The sequence below is a fragment of the Biomphalaria glabrata genome, unplaced genomic scaffold (assembly GCF_947242115.1).
Source record: "Biomphalaria glabrata unplaced genomic scaffold, xgBioGlab47.1 scaffold_19, whole genome shotgun sequence".
Classification (NCBI taxonomy): Eukaryota; Metazoa; Mollusca; class Gastropoda; family Planorbidae; genus Biomphalaria; species Biomphalaria glabrata.
Genome location: NW_026602932.1, coordinates 1177723 through 1195777, shown reverse-complemented (window position 1 = coordinate 1195777; position 18055 = coordinate 1177723). Strand labels below are relative to the sequence as shown.

Genomic DNA, 18055 nt, shown 5'->3' with positions numbered 1-18055 from the left:
CCCGCGGGCCTTTTCCGGCCCGCGACGTGATTCCATCCGGCCCGCCGAAGGTCATTACAAAATGTAAAAAATAACCACTCCAGTAATAAAAATATTTCCCCGCGTTAGGCTAAATGAATTGTTACCGATAAGCTAACATATTTGTTTTCTTAAGAAGGGCAGCTGTTTTGAAAGAACGTAGCATTCAACAGCTTTAAGAAACCAAACACATAGACAAATAAGGCTGCATTCTTGGTTGCAGACGTGATTGTTAGATTACACCTAGAATGGAGAATGGATGAGACATGAAGCCATTTTCCGAGAAGAATGCATAAAAAAATACTTGCTAGCTATGATGGAAGAAATGTGTCCTGAAAAGAAGAATGTTATTGGTAAAAAATCTCCATTCATTCAAAACCATCAGAAAAATCATATTTCGAAATGTTTACTTTTGGCTCTTACCGACACAACTAATACCCGCTCAAAATCTAGATATTTATTCGCGGTAGAAATAGCCGTTTTTAAATCATAGATGTTAGACGCTAGGAGAAACATGCATGGGACCACCACTGGCGAAGTCCTGTCAAAGAAGTCTCAACCATCACAGAGGATCTTTCTCTTGCTTGGAGAAACTAGTGGGCATGACTACCGAAAGTGCAAGAAGTCTAAACATTTGTAGGGATGAATCGTGCGAGACCCATGTTGCGTCATCGAATCATGGACGAACATCTCAAATTCTGGATTAAGTGCAGCGACTTGACGTCACATCTCTGCACCCGGATATTTTAAATTGGTTTAGAATAAACCTCTTTATGAATTTAAGGGTTCGTAATAATAAAAAATGGTTTATTGTCGTTTTTTTTTACCTTTTTTGTTGATGTGGCCAGCAACACGACTGTTGGAAATTAAAAAGGCCCGCCGGCCGAATAAGAGCATCACTGGTTTAGAGTTTGGATGGTTTAGACTCAAATGGTAAGTACCATAATTGAAACATATCAGCATATGAATCTTCTTGTTTGGTGGCTTTAATAAATTTAGTGTAATTTGCATAAATAATGACACTATTTACAGGACATTAGTTGACATGTCTTCTGATATTAAGGAAATCAAATCATTAAATAAGAACAATCTGATATAAACTTTGTCACATGTAAATTATGAGTGAGTCTGGTGTGAATGTACACTTTAATTTCTTATAGTTATAATGTTTTTTGTTTGGTGTAATGCACAAATTGTAAGACGAATTTCCGTACGGACAATAAAGATTATTATTATTATATCTGCTTCTTTTACAATATTTAGCATCCAACTTGATGACTCCACACAGGCGTTGTAAATTGTTCACAATTACTAGTTCCGGTATACTTAAGATATAGGCCTACCGGTATACACAATGGCGATTTTAAAGATTAGTTTCAATGCAAAACTCTATAAAACTCTATAAACCTCTACAGCGCCTGATGTAATTGACAAAGTTGGTTAAATTTGAAAATGCAAAAGACTTCTTGGAAAAATAATTGTGGCATCTGAACAGATGGTGCTCTAAGTATGCTTGGATGTCGGTCTGGAGGTTCTATGTTTGGTACAGAATGAGTCCTTATAAGAATTCATCCTAATTCACTGTATGATTCATCGACATATATTAGCAACGTCAATAGCAATGCATCTAGCAATGCATCTAAATATTTCTCTTCAATGTCAGTTACACAATTCTGGATCAATTGTTTGCAGTCATTCTGTTCTAGATGAGATTTTTTCTATAGACTTCCTTTTTCAGTTCCAACATTCAATGTTATGAAACATATTTTTTTCTGCCTGTTAGTTATCGAGTCTAAATACAGAAATAAACTTGATGCAGAAAATGTGAATTCCTAATCTAGTGAAATAAAAACAAGCTCAACTTTTGCACTAACTTTGGCATGTTTGTCATTACTGTGGCCACGTTTCCCACGATAAGTAATACTTTTTAAATTGTAAATTATGTACGTTACGTGAATGTTATAAACACGCAATAGAAAAATTAATCAATGAAAATCATAAGATATACTTTTTCAAAAATGTTAGCTTTACTCTAAATAAATATGACACGTTTCTAACAATGAAATTAACATCATAGATATTAGTTCTATACATTTTGATAACCATCTTATAACATTAGCTAAATCATATTGACCTAGACCTATGACAATTTTTTTTGTTATGGTTGGGATCGCCTCCTATTGAAAAGTTGTGTTAGGGGGTCGCGGAGCTAAAAAGGTTGAGAACCGCTGATCTAGAGTGAGAATATAGACTGTATCTACTTCTGATAACTTAAACTCATTAAACCTTTAGCATAAAAATAAATGACAAACATAGATCTAGTCAATTAATTGTTTCTTCTACAATATTAAGGCTTATCTTCGAGTCCGAAGATCAACGAGGAATGCATATTTCCCGTGGCTATAATACGCATTTATTGTCAGCATAATCTAGACTACTAGGCCTATATCAAGAATGACGAGCGCTATAAAACAAGTAGATCTAGATTTCCCCGGGTACGCTATTCTGCCTCAACGTGGCACACTGGGTGGAAACGATTACTTAAGGAAGTAATTAGGCTAAATGAATAGCAAAACAAAACTCCTGTGGGAGTGTCCAAGGGAATGCGAGAGCTTTCCCATTGCACGGTGCGGAGTTGAAAGTTTCCACGTCCCTGTCGATAATCCATGTGCCGTTCCTCAAGGGACCGTTACAATAATGGCGAGTCCTGCACGGTTAGCTTGGTAAAACATAGGGAAATGGCGGGGTGTTCCCGGTTTGCTCGGCCTTCGGCCATGTATTCTAGTCCATGCGATCGGAAACAGCAATGTCTTACATAGGCATTGACTTGGACCTCTTTCAGACAGAACGGTTTGTTCAAGCAGGCTTCGGCTCAACTCTTTTGACAATCACAAGGATCTAGATTTCATTTTCTATACCCACACCATTCGGACACGCAAGTCAAATTGAATAAAGTTTTCGCCGCTCTTTGTAGATCTATCAAGATCTGTCAATGTCACAATTAAAATTCTACATTGTAAAATCATAGATTGTTTCTTGATTAAATTTGAATTAAGCTATAGGCCTAAAAAAAACCTCGTCTTTTTATATTTTTTATCAATTTATCATGTTCCGTCAACATAATATTATGAAAGAAATTTTGAGAAATATTGAAATGAGCAGACTAGTTAAGTAATCCTATCAGACCCTGTGGTCTAGTTTGGGCTAATGTTGAAAAGGTTATATGTTTCTATGGCCGACGGTTAACTAGCATGTCATGTGGCCAGCACAACGATCAAGTTCTGCCATGTTACACGCTACATGTAATGCCCTCGAGGGGTCAACTCTAGAATAGTTCTGCCATGTTACACGCTACATGTCATGCCCTCGAGGTGACACCTCTAGAATAGTTCTGCCATGTTACACGCTACATGTAATGCCCTCGAGGTGACAACACTAGAATAGTTCTGCCATGTTACACGCTACATGTCATGCCCTCGAGGTGACACCTCTAGAATAGTTATGCCATGTTACACGCTACATGTCATTCCCTCGAGGTTTCACCTCTAGAATAGTTCTGCCATGTTACACGCTACATGTAATGCCCTCGAGGGGACAACTCCAGAATAGTTCTGCCATGTTACACGCTACATGTAATGTCATCGAGGGGACACCTCTAGAATAGTTCTGCCATGTTACACGCTACATGTAATGCCCTCGAGGGGACAACTCTAGAATAGTTCTGCCATGTTACACGCTACATATAATGCCCTCGAGGTGACACCTCTAGAATAGTTCTGCCATGTTACACGCTACATGTAATGCCCTCGAGGTGACAACACTAGAATAGTTCTGCCATGTTACACGCTACATGTCATGCCCTCGAGGTGACACCTCTAGAATAGTTATGCCATGTTACACGCTACATGTCATTCCCTCGAGGTTTCACCTCTAGAATAGTTCTGCCATGTTACACGCTACATGTAATGCCCTCGAGGGGACAACTCCAGAATAGTTCTGCCATGTTACACGCTACATGTAATGTCATCGAGGGGACACCTCTAGAATAGTTCTGCCATGTTACACGCTACATGTAATGCCCTCGAGGGGACAACTCTAGAATAGTTCTGCCATGTTACACGCTACATATAATGCCCTTGAGGGGACAACTCTAGAATGTTCTGCCATGTTACACGCTTCATGTAATGCCCTCGAGGGGACAACTCTAGAATAGTTGTCATGTTACACGCTACATGTAATGCTCTCGAGGGGACAACTCTAGAATAGTTCTGCCATGTTACACGCTACATGTAATGCCCTCGAGGGGACACCTCTAGAATAGTTGTGCCATGTTACACGCTTCATGTAATGCCCTCGAGGGGACAACTCTAGAATAGTTGTCATGTTACACGCTACATGTAATGCTCTCGAGGGGACAACTCTAGAATAGTTCTGCCATGTTACACGCTACATGTCATGCCCTCGAGGTTTCACCTCCAGAATAGTTCTGCCATGTTACACGCTACATGTAATGTCATCGAGGGGACACCTCTAGAATAGTTCTGCCATGTTACACGCTACATATAATGCCCTTGAGGGGACAACTCTAGAATGTTCTGCCATGTTACACGCTTCATGTAATGCCCTCGAGGGGACAACTCTAGAATAGTTGTCATGTTACACGCTACATGTAATGCTCTCGAGGGGACAACTCTAGAATAGTTCTGCCATGTTACACGCTACATGTAATGCCCTCGAGGGGACACCTCTAGAATAGTTGTGCCATGTTATACGCTTCATGTAATGCCCTCGAGGGGACAACTCTAGAATAGTTGTCATGTTACACGCTACATGTAATGCTCTCGAGGGGACAACTCTAGAATAGTTCTGCCATGTTACACGCTACATGTAATGCCCTCGAGGGGACAACTCTAGAATAGTTCTGCCATGTTACACGCTACATGTAATGCCCTCGAGGGGACACCTCTAGAATAGTTCTGCCATGTTACACGCTACATGTAATGCCCTCGAGGGGACAACTCTAGAATAGTTCTGCCATGTTACACGCTACATGTCATGCCCTCGAGGCGACACCTCTAGAATAGTTCTGCCATGTTACACGCTACATGTAATGCCCTCGAGGGGACAACTCTAGAATAGTTCTGCCATGTTACACGCTACATGTAATGCCCTTGAGGTGACAACTCTAGAATGTTCTGCCATGTTACACGCTACATGCTATGCCCTCGAGGTGACACCTCTAGAATAGTTCTGCCATGTTACACGCTACAAACGGTTCGAGATGTGTAAAGAGAAGACAAATCCGTAACAGTGCAAGTTATATTTCACAACGAGGATGTCTACATACATACATAGCTATTGCAGGTGAACAAAATCAATGGGCAAACCGCCTTTACATTTTCCTACTTAAGTCAGGTACCCATTTTGAGATGGCTGGACTCAGGGGCGTCCTAAAAATAAAAAAAATTCAAATAGTCTACCATTCTTTACTGGTATTTGAACCTTGGACCTCGATTCGAAAGTCAAGCCCATGACCGTTCGGCCGTCACATCCTCCCCTCCCCTTTTCCAAAGAGCAGAGTAATATGTTTCAAGAGTTGATATTTCGCTTTCAAAACTTAATATAATTAAAAGAGGCCAATACGAAATGCGCATGTTACATTTTAGCAGGTCTATATTCTATTTCTTGGTCTACAATTCTAGAATAATTAGAAATCTACTTGATTAGTAGTAGGTGGGACTTAATTATTGTAGCCTAATATGGTGGTCTAAAGTAAAAAAAAATAAAAATAAAGTTCCCTTTTAGATCTTGCAATCTATTGAGCAGATGATGTAAAGGTAATCTGTTTCTCTGGCCCATGGTTAACAATAAGGGTGTCATGTGGGCAGCACAACAACCAACAACCAACTGAAATGACTTTTCCCCAACTATTGTCAGGTACTTCTATAAGAGTTGGGTGGAATCAGGCTAAATAGTAGTAAAGCATTCAAACTTTATTATAGCGGTAAAATATTTCTACTTTATAATAGCAAGTGCTTGAATACTTTATATTATGTCTTTCGCAGCATACACATAGCTTCAGAAAGAATGGTCAATTTCAATTGGAGAATCAGAGGAGTGATTTTTAATTCAATATTTATAGTCAATATTTCATAACTATTTAATCCACTGTGCACCTTTTATATTAGTAGAATATGTAACTAAACATGAACAGAATTAACTACAACATTAAATTGTCTGCTTTTATGTTTATATATTCTATAATAGCTGTAAATAGAAAATTGTTAAGTATTTAAAGACCAGTAGTTCTTCAGTTACAAAAAATATTCCTTACATGTTTAGTTTAAAATTTGTGCTCTGTGTATTATTGCTTCTTAAGTTTTTACCATTTACCTGCACCTGTACCAACTGTATTTGGTTATACTATTGTTTATATGAATGTAGAATGACTTATTTAAAGAATCATGACACATAACCTATGATAAAAACAGCACTAAGCTACCAAGGTTATTGAGAGAAGAGTAAAAAGTAAAGTTCTCCTTTCAGACCTTGCAATCTATAGGACAGATGATATAAAGGTCATCTGTTTCTGTGGCCCATGGTTAACAAGGGTGTCATGTGGCCAGCACAATGACTAATCGCCTTTACTTTCACCAACTAATGTCAGGTACCCATTAGAGTTGGGTGGACTCGAGGTGCCCAAAGATACTGAAATAAAAAATCACAGAGAAGAAAATATGAAGAAATATAGATATGTCCAGTGTAGAACTCAAACCACTGAAATGACACGGCGCCATTGTCTAGCCGTGACCAGGTATCATTCTAACACTCTCTGTTCCGCTCTCCAAAAAAAAAAAAGCATATGCATACAGATAACTTTGAAGTGCTAGTAATTAGATTAATGACACAAATGAACTACCTTAGTGCTGCTATCATTATATGTTACAGGTCATGTTTATTTATAATTTGAACCGTGATCACATTTGGACGACCACTGTAGATGTTGAGATGAGATCTGTATACTACTAAATTGTTCATCCAGTTTTGTTGTTGATCATTTTGACTAAGTCTACACTAGAAACTCTCTAGACTTAAAGACACATAGTGCAAGGAAATAGAAGGTATCAATGTCAAGTCTAACACAAAATGCATGCACACACTTAAAATAACAACAAAAACAGAAGACAACATAAACCAGACTTGTAGATTTTTTAAATTTTAAAACTCTAAGTAAAAATAAAATACTTAAGTACGGTATATAGGTAAGTGATACTGAACTGTTCTAGGACTAAATATTAACCCATTTATGCCAAAGGTTGCAATGTGTTGAGTATTTTTCTGCATGAAATTCACATATGTTTCATAGAAAAAATTTAAGAAACATGAATTGTGCTGTTGAGAATGTCTTTCTTTTCCACCTAGGTCAGAAGGCTGGCCATGGTTCTTTAAACAATAATATGCAATAAGTCACCCAACCAGTAACACAGACTAAAAACGCAAAATACCTAGGTTATAGTTATAATAAATGAAAAACTGTCATGGAATCCCCATATTGATGAAGCTTTCAAAAAATCAAACAAAGCATTAGGGTTTATTAAAAGAAATTTCTATAAATCAAATTAGAACATAAAACTAAAATGTTATTTAACCTTGGTTAGGTCAATAATAGAATATGCATCCTCTGTTTGGAACCCTCAACTCAAGAAATTATTAAGAAACTGGAACAGACACAAAATAGAGCAGTGAGATTCATAACAAACAAATATTCACATTTGACTAAAGTAACACCTTTAGTAAAATCACTAAATTTATAAAGCCTTCAGGACAGAAGACTCAAAAGTAAAGTAGCAATTAGACATAAGACACTGAACCATAATCTTCAAATACAAAAACAAAATTTAATAAAATACTCAGAAAGACACAAAGATAAAGGCACATTCCTCATCCCATATGCTAGGACAAATTTGTACAAATGCTCCTTCTTCCCTAGTGCTATTAGAGCTAGCCAGGAAAACCAGTGACTTGGCAGAATTAAAGTCATTGGTTAATATGCATGACTGAATGCATGACGCGTAGGACGTAATCATCTTCTTTTTTGAAGTAACGTCTGTATTATATAAGATAAGATAACTCTAGAAGATCCACAAGCTTCTTGTAATGTGTTTTATGTAGTAGCCATTTATTTTGAAAAACAAGTTCAAAAAATAACAATGAAGAACTTGATTATCATTTCCAAGGAATGATGCCTAATATTTTCATCAATGTTTTCATCAGCTCTGTCTACATCTCCAATGAAATGCTTTTAAACTCTAATTATGTTTAGCTGCTGTACTTGGATTTTCTTTTTTAGTTTATTTTCTTAAAATCATTGATAGAACACTGGGGATAAACAACACCTTCATGGACAACACTTATCATAGCATCTGCAAACAAGGTTGCCCTTGCCATCAATTAGATTTTATAATTAATTGTAAAGAAGCAATTATACATAAAACAATGAATCATAATCTTCAAATACAAAAACAAACCCTAATAAAATACACAGAGGCACAAAGATAAAAGCACATTCCTTGTTCCATATGCTAGAACAAATTTGTACAAATACTTATTCTTCCCTACTGCTATTAGAGCATGGAATGAGTTGCCTGAACTAGCCAGGAAAACCAGTGACTTGGCAGAATTTAGGTCATTGGTTAATATGCATGACTAGATTGACTAGGGACACGCGTAGGACATAATCATTTTCTTTTTGAAGTAACATCTGTATTTTATAAGATCTAATAATGTGCCTCTTTCTACTTTCTTGAGCACAACATATGCCAATTTGTCAATGTGATACTTCTAACTAGACCTGTTGCTTCATTGAACTGGGCAAAACCAAAAGTGAAATGCTAGTGAAAAAAGTATTAAACACAAAATAGTATTATCCAATAAACTGCAGAACAAGAATCACACTGACATTGTAATCTTCATAATTATTATCTGGGCATTTTTACAAATAATGCTGAGACCAGAAAAAGAAAAATAGACTCCTAGACTGGTTACACCAGACCAACTTGAAGCTAAAATGAATGGTTTTATACAAATAAATTGTTTGCACCCATGACAATCATGTTAATGTACCATGGATAATTTAATTTAATCAAGGCTGAAATATAATAGATCTATATTTTACTTCAATTAAATTTTCTGTATTGAGTTCATAAAGTTCTTTTATGGGAGGTCACAGATTAGAAAATTTGCATTTTCAGTGTCATACAAGTTTGAAACTATGGTTACAAAGCGATCAGGTCTCATTGCAACACTTAAACATTATGTGCTTCTGTTCTTCATCCCCAGAGAGATTCTACAGGTTTAAAAGGAATAGCTATTGTTAGTGATACTGGATTTGCCTGGATACTGGAACATACAAAATTAGAAGCCTATAACTAATCCAACAATCACAACATTTCACAGCATCAGTATTACAGAAATAATAGATCAAAAAAATTGTTAGTACTGGACGGACATAAGTTCAGTAAAGTTATTTTCATTAACCTTCATAGGTTTCAAAAATGTTCAGAAAATGTTCATTACTTTTTTACAAGGCTGCAGAACACCAATCTCTGCAATGCTGTGACTACCACTGTGTGTAAGGGGTATTCCATGAAAGCTTATTTGAATAAAAAAAGCACATTCCCATGGTGGACTAGAACAGTAGGATATAAATAAGTACCAAGGGGATCAGTGTTCCAATAATGGATATCTTGACATAAATGGGTTATTGCCAAAACATATAAGAGGAAGTAGATATGCATACAAATAACAAAAACATTAATAATTTTGATAAAAAACAGTCAAAGTCTATGTAAAAGTACTTCAACATACAGAATGATTTCCACAGTACTGAATACTACAATGTTTGAATAAAAAAAATATTTTTTTTTTGTAGGACTTGTATAACAAAAAATGCTCTTCAATGTTTAGTGTATAACAAAAAATGCCTTTCAGTGTTTAGAACACAATGTGGCATCAAATTTATGTTTTGAACACAATATGGTGTTACAATGTAAGTGATAATACACAATATTAAAAAAGTCAAATGTTTAAAAAAAACAACTATAATAACACTGTAAAACTTTTAAAATACAACACTTGTAAATGCAATTTAAAAAATGTCAAAAAGATAAACTCATATTTGCTAAAGCTTTAACCACAAGAGCATTACTCAACAATCAACATTACATTGGCATCATTAAGAAATGGCATCAGTTAATAGAACTGTGCTTTAGCAATCAAATTATAAATATTAATATTTTTCATTAGGATATTGCCAGTTCCTAAGTACTTACACTCTATAAAAAATCTCTCCAGCCAGAAATGACCTCTGGTGAGAGTTTACTGAAAGTTGTCCATATTTTAACCTTGAACTTGATGATGACGCCCAGACTACATGTAACTATTCAGGGCCTAAGCCTTGGCTCAGTCAGTTAAAGGCTTATGTCTTTGCTACCCATCAAGAGACTAAAGTAGATGTGAGTAAAAAATTCAACAAGTTGTACACAAACACCTGTGTATTCATTATAGTTGTGCTTCTTTTAGGAGTGGACTGACCCTTCTCCATCTTGTCACCTTGTTTTCTGCTCCAATGCTTGTACACACTGGAGAGACCACTTGGGAGTCACACACATTGATGCTGGTTGAAGGACAGAGCTGAAATAGTCAACCAATAATGAATTGTTTGTTAAACATTTTCTATTCATCATCAATAGAATTGTATGAGTTTGTAATTCAAATAAGTTTATTATAGTTAACTCTTTCAGTCAGTAAATAGAGATTGTTAGCATTAAGTAAATTAGGAAAGTTTTCATTAAATCAATAAGTAATAATTACTTTCAATCAAAAAGGAATGTTCATAATAAGAAAACAAAACTTATTTTAGAAGACCTGTCTTCTTTGATTTGTTTTACATGTTTTCAAAAGGAGTAAAAAAAAATAAGTTCCATTGGTTTTTTTTAATCTAGCATTCATAGCTAAATAAGAGAAAAACAATCACTCTATAAGTTGTATAAAGGAGGCATTGTCTTTAAAAAAAAGTATTTTCAATGTTTTTATTTTAAATTTGTTTGGCTTAAAATTCTCAGAAATACTTTATTTTTCTTTATTCTTTTCATTCTATGTTTAGGTTTTATATATCTAAAAAAAACAACTTTTAATTTATGTCCCAATAAACAAATGTAACCTTGGTGACATGAATGCTAAACAACTACTCACACAATGTCCCCAACAAGGAGTTAACAGTTAGATGCTGGCTTGGTGATGACATTGGCTGCCCATCATGGAGTAGCCTTCAGACCTGAAATATATATAAACTGAACTTACAAACAATGTCTAAAAGTCCTCTGACTTAATAATTCTCTTTTTGTTGAAAAAAAAAAAAAAAAAAAGACAGTTGATAATGATTGCTTTGACACATAGTCAGATTCTACTTTCATGTGTGATGTATGTGGCAAGAATGCCTCTCAAGAATAGGGCATAATAACCACCGCAAGAACTGCTCCTAAAAATGAGCCAAAATCAATTTATGACTGAAGGCAGCCAACGAAGAAAAAAATGAAATTTGTAACCAATATTATATTTTAAGCTCTGATTTGATCAAAATTATTAACAGAAGTATTTTGGTTTTTAACTCATTGTTTCTGATTTTGTTATCCATCATTGTAGTTCTCAGCAAAAACACATTTCAATTAGAATAATACATTAAAAAAAAGAAAAATGAAACAAATTCAAACCATGTCTAGTTCATGAGCTTAGGGGATATTTTATTTTTACAAAAGAGATTTAACATCTTATCTTTTTATCTTAACATTAACAAACATCAGGGTTGGCCTAAGGCAAAGGCAAACTAGACAACCGCCTAGGGTGTCCAATTGGTGGGGTTCTCACATAGGACTCTGAAAAATTGTTTTTTTTTAATGAAGATATGTCGATAATTGTCCTCAATGTTATTAATGTTTTAATAAATTGCATAATTTTTTTTCACTTATTATTTTTTTGTTTTATTTGGGCCAACAAATCCCTATGCCTAGGGTCTCCAATTGTCTCATGCTTGCTATTATAAATGACTAGTTTTCATTAAAAAAGAAAGAAGCAAAAACTTGGCTTATTTTTGAACTTTTTGTATGACTCCATAAGATGTGCAAACAGGTTAATTTTGCAGACTTTATATTTATGAGGCATAGATACAATAACAAAAAAATATATCAATACAGCTTTTACATTTCAAGAAATATAAGAAGATGAAAAAAGACTTTAACACAATTCTTTATTAACTGAGGTGGAAGGGATAATGGGAGTTAATATAAACAGTTAACCGGGATAAATATAATGGGTAATGCTGGTGGGCAAAATTGAGCATTGGTAGCTTCTACCATCTGATACAGAAACTTGACTATTAGCCAAATAGAACACTAAGATACTATCAAAGAAGAAAATTAAAAGGTACACCACACTCAGCTCCACAAATAAAAGGTACACCACATTCAGATCCAGAAATAAAAATAAAAGTTACACTACACTCAGATCCAGAAATAAAAGGCACTCTACTCTCAGATCCAGAAATAAAAGGAACTCTACTTTAAGATCCAGAACCCACTTACTGTTTATTGTGAAATGCCAGGAAAGAGACTAATCTAGTTTCAGAGTCATTTTGTTGAAGTCCACTACTTGTGGAGGACATGGCACAAGATAAAACAGTTTTTTACATGAAAAGAAGGTAGTGAAAGAACAGGACCAAATTTAAAGACTTTAAATAAAAGCAATAATAAATGTTAATTTATGGGTATGATGCTAAATAATTCTGGACATATTTTAGTTTTTGTTATTAAATAATTTGGTCTTCATTATTTTTTTGTTCTAAAAAAATTCATGCCTTCCACTAGATCAGCCAAACCTACTCAAATACTTAGATCCACAATGATAGAGGCCCATATCTTACTCCATAGGCTAGGTCCTACAAGTGCTTCTTCTTCCCTAGTGCCAGTAGAGAATGGAATGGCTTGAATCAGCCAGTACAGGAAACCAAACCACTTAGCAGAGTTTAAGTCACAGATTAACATAAATGACTAGAAATGTGATGAATGTAATTATCTTCTTTTTTGAGATAACATCTGTAATCTATACAATATGATGTAAATCACTACAGTCTGTAAATGTCAAGCAGAGATTAAGAGTATTACTAAATAAGAAGGTTAATTAACTTAAGACATTTTATGAGCCTAAGAGACAGTCTCTGGATTTATCCTAAGTTAATCAACTTGACATACTTTTAGATCAATTATTTCAGACCTTTGAAAGCTTTGAAATTGATCCGATTCTTTTTTATTTTCTTGTCTATGTGTTGATTCTTTTAGCAATCTTTAAATCTGATGACAATAATTTATAATTATTAATTTGATATTTACCTGTTTTTAACTGTTGTGGTCAGCTTTATGTCCAGAAGAACTTGAATCATATACCTCTAGGTTGTCCACTGACTGGGTTCTGTAGATAGCAAATGGTACTTGCCTACCTGTCGACATAAGTCTTCGTACAGGTGACCATACATCTGGTACTTCCTGACAGTAGCTTTCTTCACTAGAATCTGGGGATAAAAAGTTCAGGGATTTTATAAAATATATTCAGGCATGACAGATAACAGCCATGGACCTAGAGTTGTTGTTTTTTAAATTTGAATCTGAAAATTTACTAATCTACCCTTTGAGTATTTTTTGTTGAAGAAATTAAAGACGGATCATTATGTTGATCAAATGTCACCTTCATCAGTAACAGGTTAAATAGCTAGCTAGGGAAACTGTAAGCATAGTTAGTCAAATTAATGAAACATCGATATAAATGATTTGCATAACCACAAGCACAGAAGAATTGATGACGCACAGTGGTTGAGTGGATAAGCACTTGGCTTCCGAACCTAGGGTCCTGGGTTTGAATCCCAGTGAAGACTGGGATTTAGAATTTCGGGCACCCCCGAGTCCACACAACTCTGATGGGTACCTGACTTCAGTTAGGAAAAGTAAAGGCGGTTGGTCATTGTGCTGCCCACATGACATCCTTCTCTTTAACCATCATCTGCCCTATAGATCACAAGGTCTAAAAGGGGGGAACAATAAATAACAGTCATCCCATCTCCAGTAGCACATCCTTAATGCCACCTCCATAGAGAGTTAATTATATTAAAACTACAAAAATAAGGAATTTAGAAGGAAAAATAAGTTCCCCTTTCAATTAATAAATGACTAATGCTATATATAGTAAATTTGACTTTGAATAGTCATGAAGAATATTAGTTAAGCTAATTTGTATATAATGTAGGTTTGAAAATATTTCATTGGTTGAATTCAAACTTGAATTTTATTTCAAAATGTATGCAGCCTAAATATACATCATTTTTCTTCTCAAGAATGTTCATCTTCATAAATTTGTAGATGTATCAGTCATCTAGTTGTAGTCATTTTTTGTCTATTTTAGTTAAATAGCTGAAAGAAAACATTGACATCATGCATTGACAATATTGCAAGTGTGGTAAGGGATTACCAATTACAATCCTGGTAGTGTGGTTTGCACTTGACATTGCCTAGATCCTCTCAGGCTCAAACCCTGAACACTGCCATTCCCTGCTATCCTGTTAGAGGTTTTGGCTATGATGTAATAATCTTCAATTCTGCAGGAACATTGAAAACATACACAACAAACAAGCTGAAACATTGACTTTCTTGGCTGTCTCTAAAAACTAAGTAGATTTTAAATTTTTCAAAGTTCTATTTAGATTTTGAAAATAAAAAACTTACACTTGACAAATGTCCAGAACCTTGTTCTCCATTAATGCCCAGCAAAAGTCAAATAAAAGAAATGAGTTAACTCTTGGTGAATGTCTGATATAACAGAGTTGTCCAACATGCTGGATGAAAAGAAATGACCTGCAGCAAATGGTAAGCAGAAAATTTCACCCAAATGTGACCCAGATGTGGATTTGTGCCTCTGAAAAAAAGAATTTATACATTGAAATAACTCAAATTCAACAACATTCTCCTCACTTCTTACCTAACTATATAATGTTCACTGTATATCCTATACACTTTAATTACATGTAGGCAAATATTAACTTGAAGTGACAAATTTGTTTTTATTGAGCATTAACATTTTTAACACTGTCTGTCTTATTCACTGCAATCTATAAAATGAGAAACTCATTCAACTTATTACAATTCAACAACAGAGGCAAAGTGGGGAGTTTGGGTTCAAATCCCGATGAAGACTGGGATATTAACTTTCATTATCTTTAGGGCACCTCTTAGTCCACCCAGCTCAAATGGGTACCTTACATTAATTGGGGATAAGGGACATTGGTCAATGTGCTGGCCACATGACCACCTTGTTAACTGTGGGCAACAGAAACAGATGACCTGCAAGGGATGGCAGAAAGCAGAGCTAAACTTGGGATCATTTTGATGAGGATACCAAAGTACATACAGCTGATAAGTTCTTTCTCATCTCAATCTAATTTGTAAATCTAAGCTCTCAATCTTAGTTTTCAATCTAAGCTCTCAATAAAAGTTCTCATTCTACTTTCTCAATGCAAATTTAAGCTTATACTCAACAAAAGTCCTCTTTTATATAACAGTTCTATTTAAAAAACAAGTACACATTTGTAAATGACCAGATTTTTAGAAGCCAAAGTCAGCCCTGAGATGTCCATGAACTTTATGTAAGACACCTGAGTCAACTCCGTCAATACAGTCACACTTGGGAACAGCCTTCATTTGAGAAAAACAAAATATTTCAAAGCTGTCAGTTTTTAGTTTGTTAGAAATTTTTCTTCATATTGGGACATCTCATTAATACATTATTATTAAATAAAACTATTAATAAATAGAAGTAAGTAAATAATTTGTACTTATCACTAAGTCAAACTCAGAGCATTTATTGTTATGACATGATTAGGAATTAGGTTATTGTTTCCGGAATAAGGGGAAAGTTTTATTTAGTGACAAATGAAGTGATAGATCTTTGAAAATTAAGAATGCTCTAAGAGACGCTAGAATCTAGACACTTTCTCATATACAGTAGGAATAAGAAGAATTCTATAGACAGCTAGTAATAGAGGACATCCGGTGGTTCCCGCATTGAGTCGACTCCTTTTATCGATTGTTGGCCTTTCGTCGGAGTTGCTGTTCCAGCATTGAGTTCGGCATTACCTCCTTTGAGTTTGTTTATAGTTCAATTACTCATCACCGTGGAAGCGCATAAAATATATCACAGTACTGTAGTCAAGACTACTGTCTTTTGATGTTTTGGGCTTAACCAGGATTTGTTTAGGTCATAGTGAATAGATTAAACAAGAAATAGACTCATCTTTCACCTCAGAATCAGACACAACAGAATGAGACAACATATGTTGAGGAAGCTGAAAATTGGAACTAGCAAAATCTGCCCATGTGGAGTATCACCAGAGAATGCTGATCATGTCCTTCAAAACTGCATACTTTATCAAAAGGCCCAATCAAGACACTAGCCCCAAAACACCCCTATAGAAAGAAAACTATACAGAGAGCTCCCTGATTTTGAAACCATTGCGCAGTTCATCTCACATATTGGTCTAGTCATCTGAATGCTCCAACATAATAATGAGAACAAGGAAGAAGAAGTTTTGGTGATGTGCAGGGGGGAGGGGGAGGGGGGGGGAATTGTACTTTTTAAAAATCTATAACTCATAAGTTATTAAGAGTTATGAGCAAAGTAATCCCTCTTACAAAGAGTTGTCAGCTTCATAAAGAAGGAATTGTCTTTTTTTTTTTAACTTTTTTTTATGTTACTTGCATACTTAGAATGAGAACAATACACTGACCTAGACAAGAATAGTGAAAGAAAGAGGGACAGAGGGAAAAAACAAGAGAGACAAAGAGAGAGGACAATGGAAAATTCAAGCTAAACTAAGCAACAAGACCTAAAAGACAGTGGTCTATGTCTAGCAGAATGGAACAAACTAAATGTTGATGACTAGCGTACTGATTAACTATTGATAAAGATTTTGAAGTTAAACTAAGTCTAAACTCTGGAGCTAGCAAAATGTTTTTAACATGTTTGTCCCAAATAATGATCTACAATAAATGTTCAAAATTCAATACATTATTTGCATAGTGTCTGCATGTATGAATTCAATAATTAAGGAACAAAACTAAAACTAAATGAGTTTTTTGCAGTCAAAAGGTAATTCTTTAGCTAAATATGTACATAAAAAAAAATGCACAAAAATAATTTGTTAATTAGAAAGTAATGAAACTATTTAGTTTTTATCCATGACTCTGAAAGTTCTGATATAGATTTTGTTTATTTATTATTCATATAGCAGAATTGAACTTGTCCTCTGCCCTTACTAATAAAGTAATGGATGCATGCATGTGTGTGTGAACAATCTAATTTTATTGCCCTTATTCTTAATCTTAAGAATCTAAGATATTGCCATTATTTGATAATACAAACTCATAATGAAATTTGTGTAGAATAAACAACCAAAATGATTAACAATTATTCAGGCTTGCTACCAATTGTTATGTTCTTATTTAGCATAGTAAACAAATTCAATTTTTTACTGTAATGCAATTAAGAAATGTATTACCTAACAATTTTCTGAATGGCAACAATGGTGGAAGAATCCTCTAGAAACTCTTCCCCTTCGTAATTAGAATCAGGATTTCTTTTGACAACCACTAGGTAACTGTCTTGAGTGATTCTAGCCACTAGGAGATCATCCACACTGGAACAGACACAACATTAAGATTGATCTACTCCATTGTGACATACTGACAAAATGTAAATCACATGTAACTAGACCTTACATATAAATACAATTAAATGGTGAGGATGTCTGCCTGTTTGTGTGATATGTACTTCAGAGTGATCTCAATGCTTCCCACACCAATGCTGTCTTCACAAGAAGGTTTGGGCTAGTCTTCATTCATCTCATATTATACTGACTACATGTTTGTGTAAACTCTTAAAA

The 18055-nt window shown here is 34.9% G+C and overlaps 1 long non-coding RNA gene across 1 annotated transcript; it reads right to left on the bottom strand.

Moving 5' to 3' along the window:
- Positions 1-7210: 7210 nt before the first annotated feature.
- On the bottom strand, positions 7211-17981 carry LOC129924171 (uncharacterized). The gene is made up of 6 exons (XR_008776146.1): positions 17672-17981; positions 15713-15809; positions 14844-15033; positions 13461-13632; positions 11272-11353; positions 7211-10710 (listed from the first exon to the last, which is right to left on the bottom strand). It is a non-coding gene; the product is annotated as an uncharacterized LOC129924171 (long non-coding RNA).
- Positions 17982-18055: the final 74 nt, after the last annotated feature.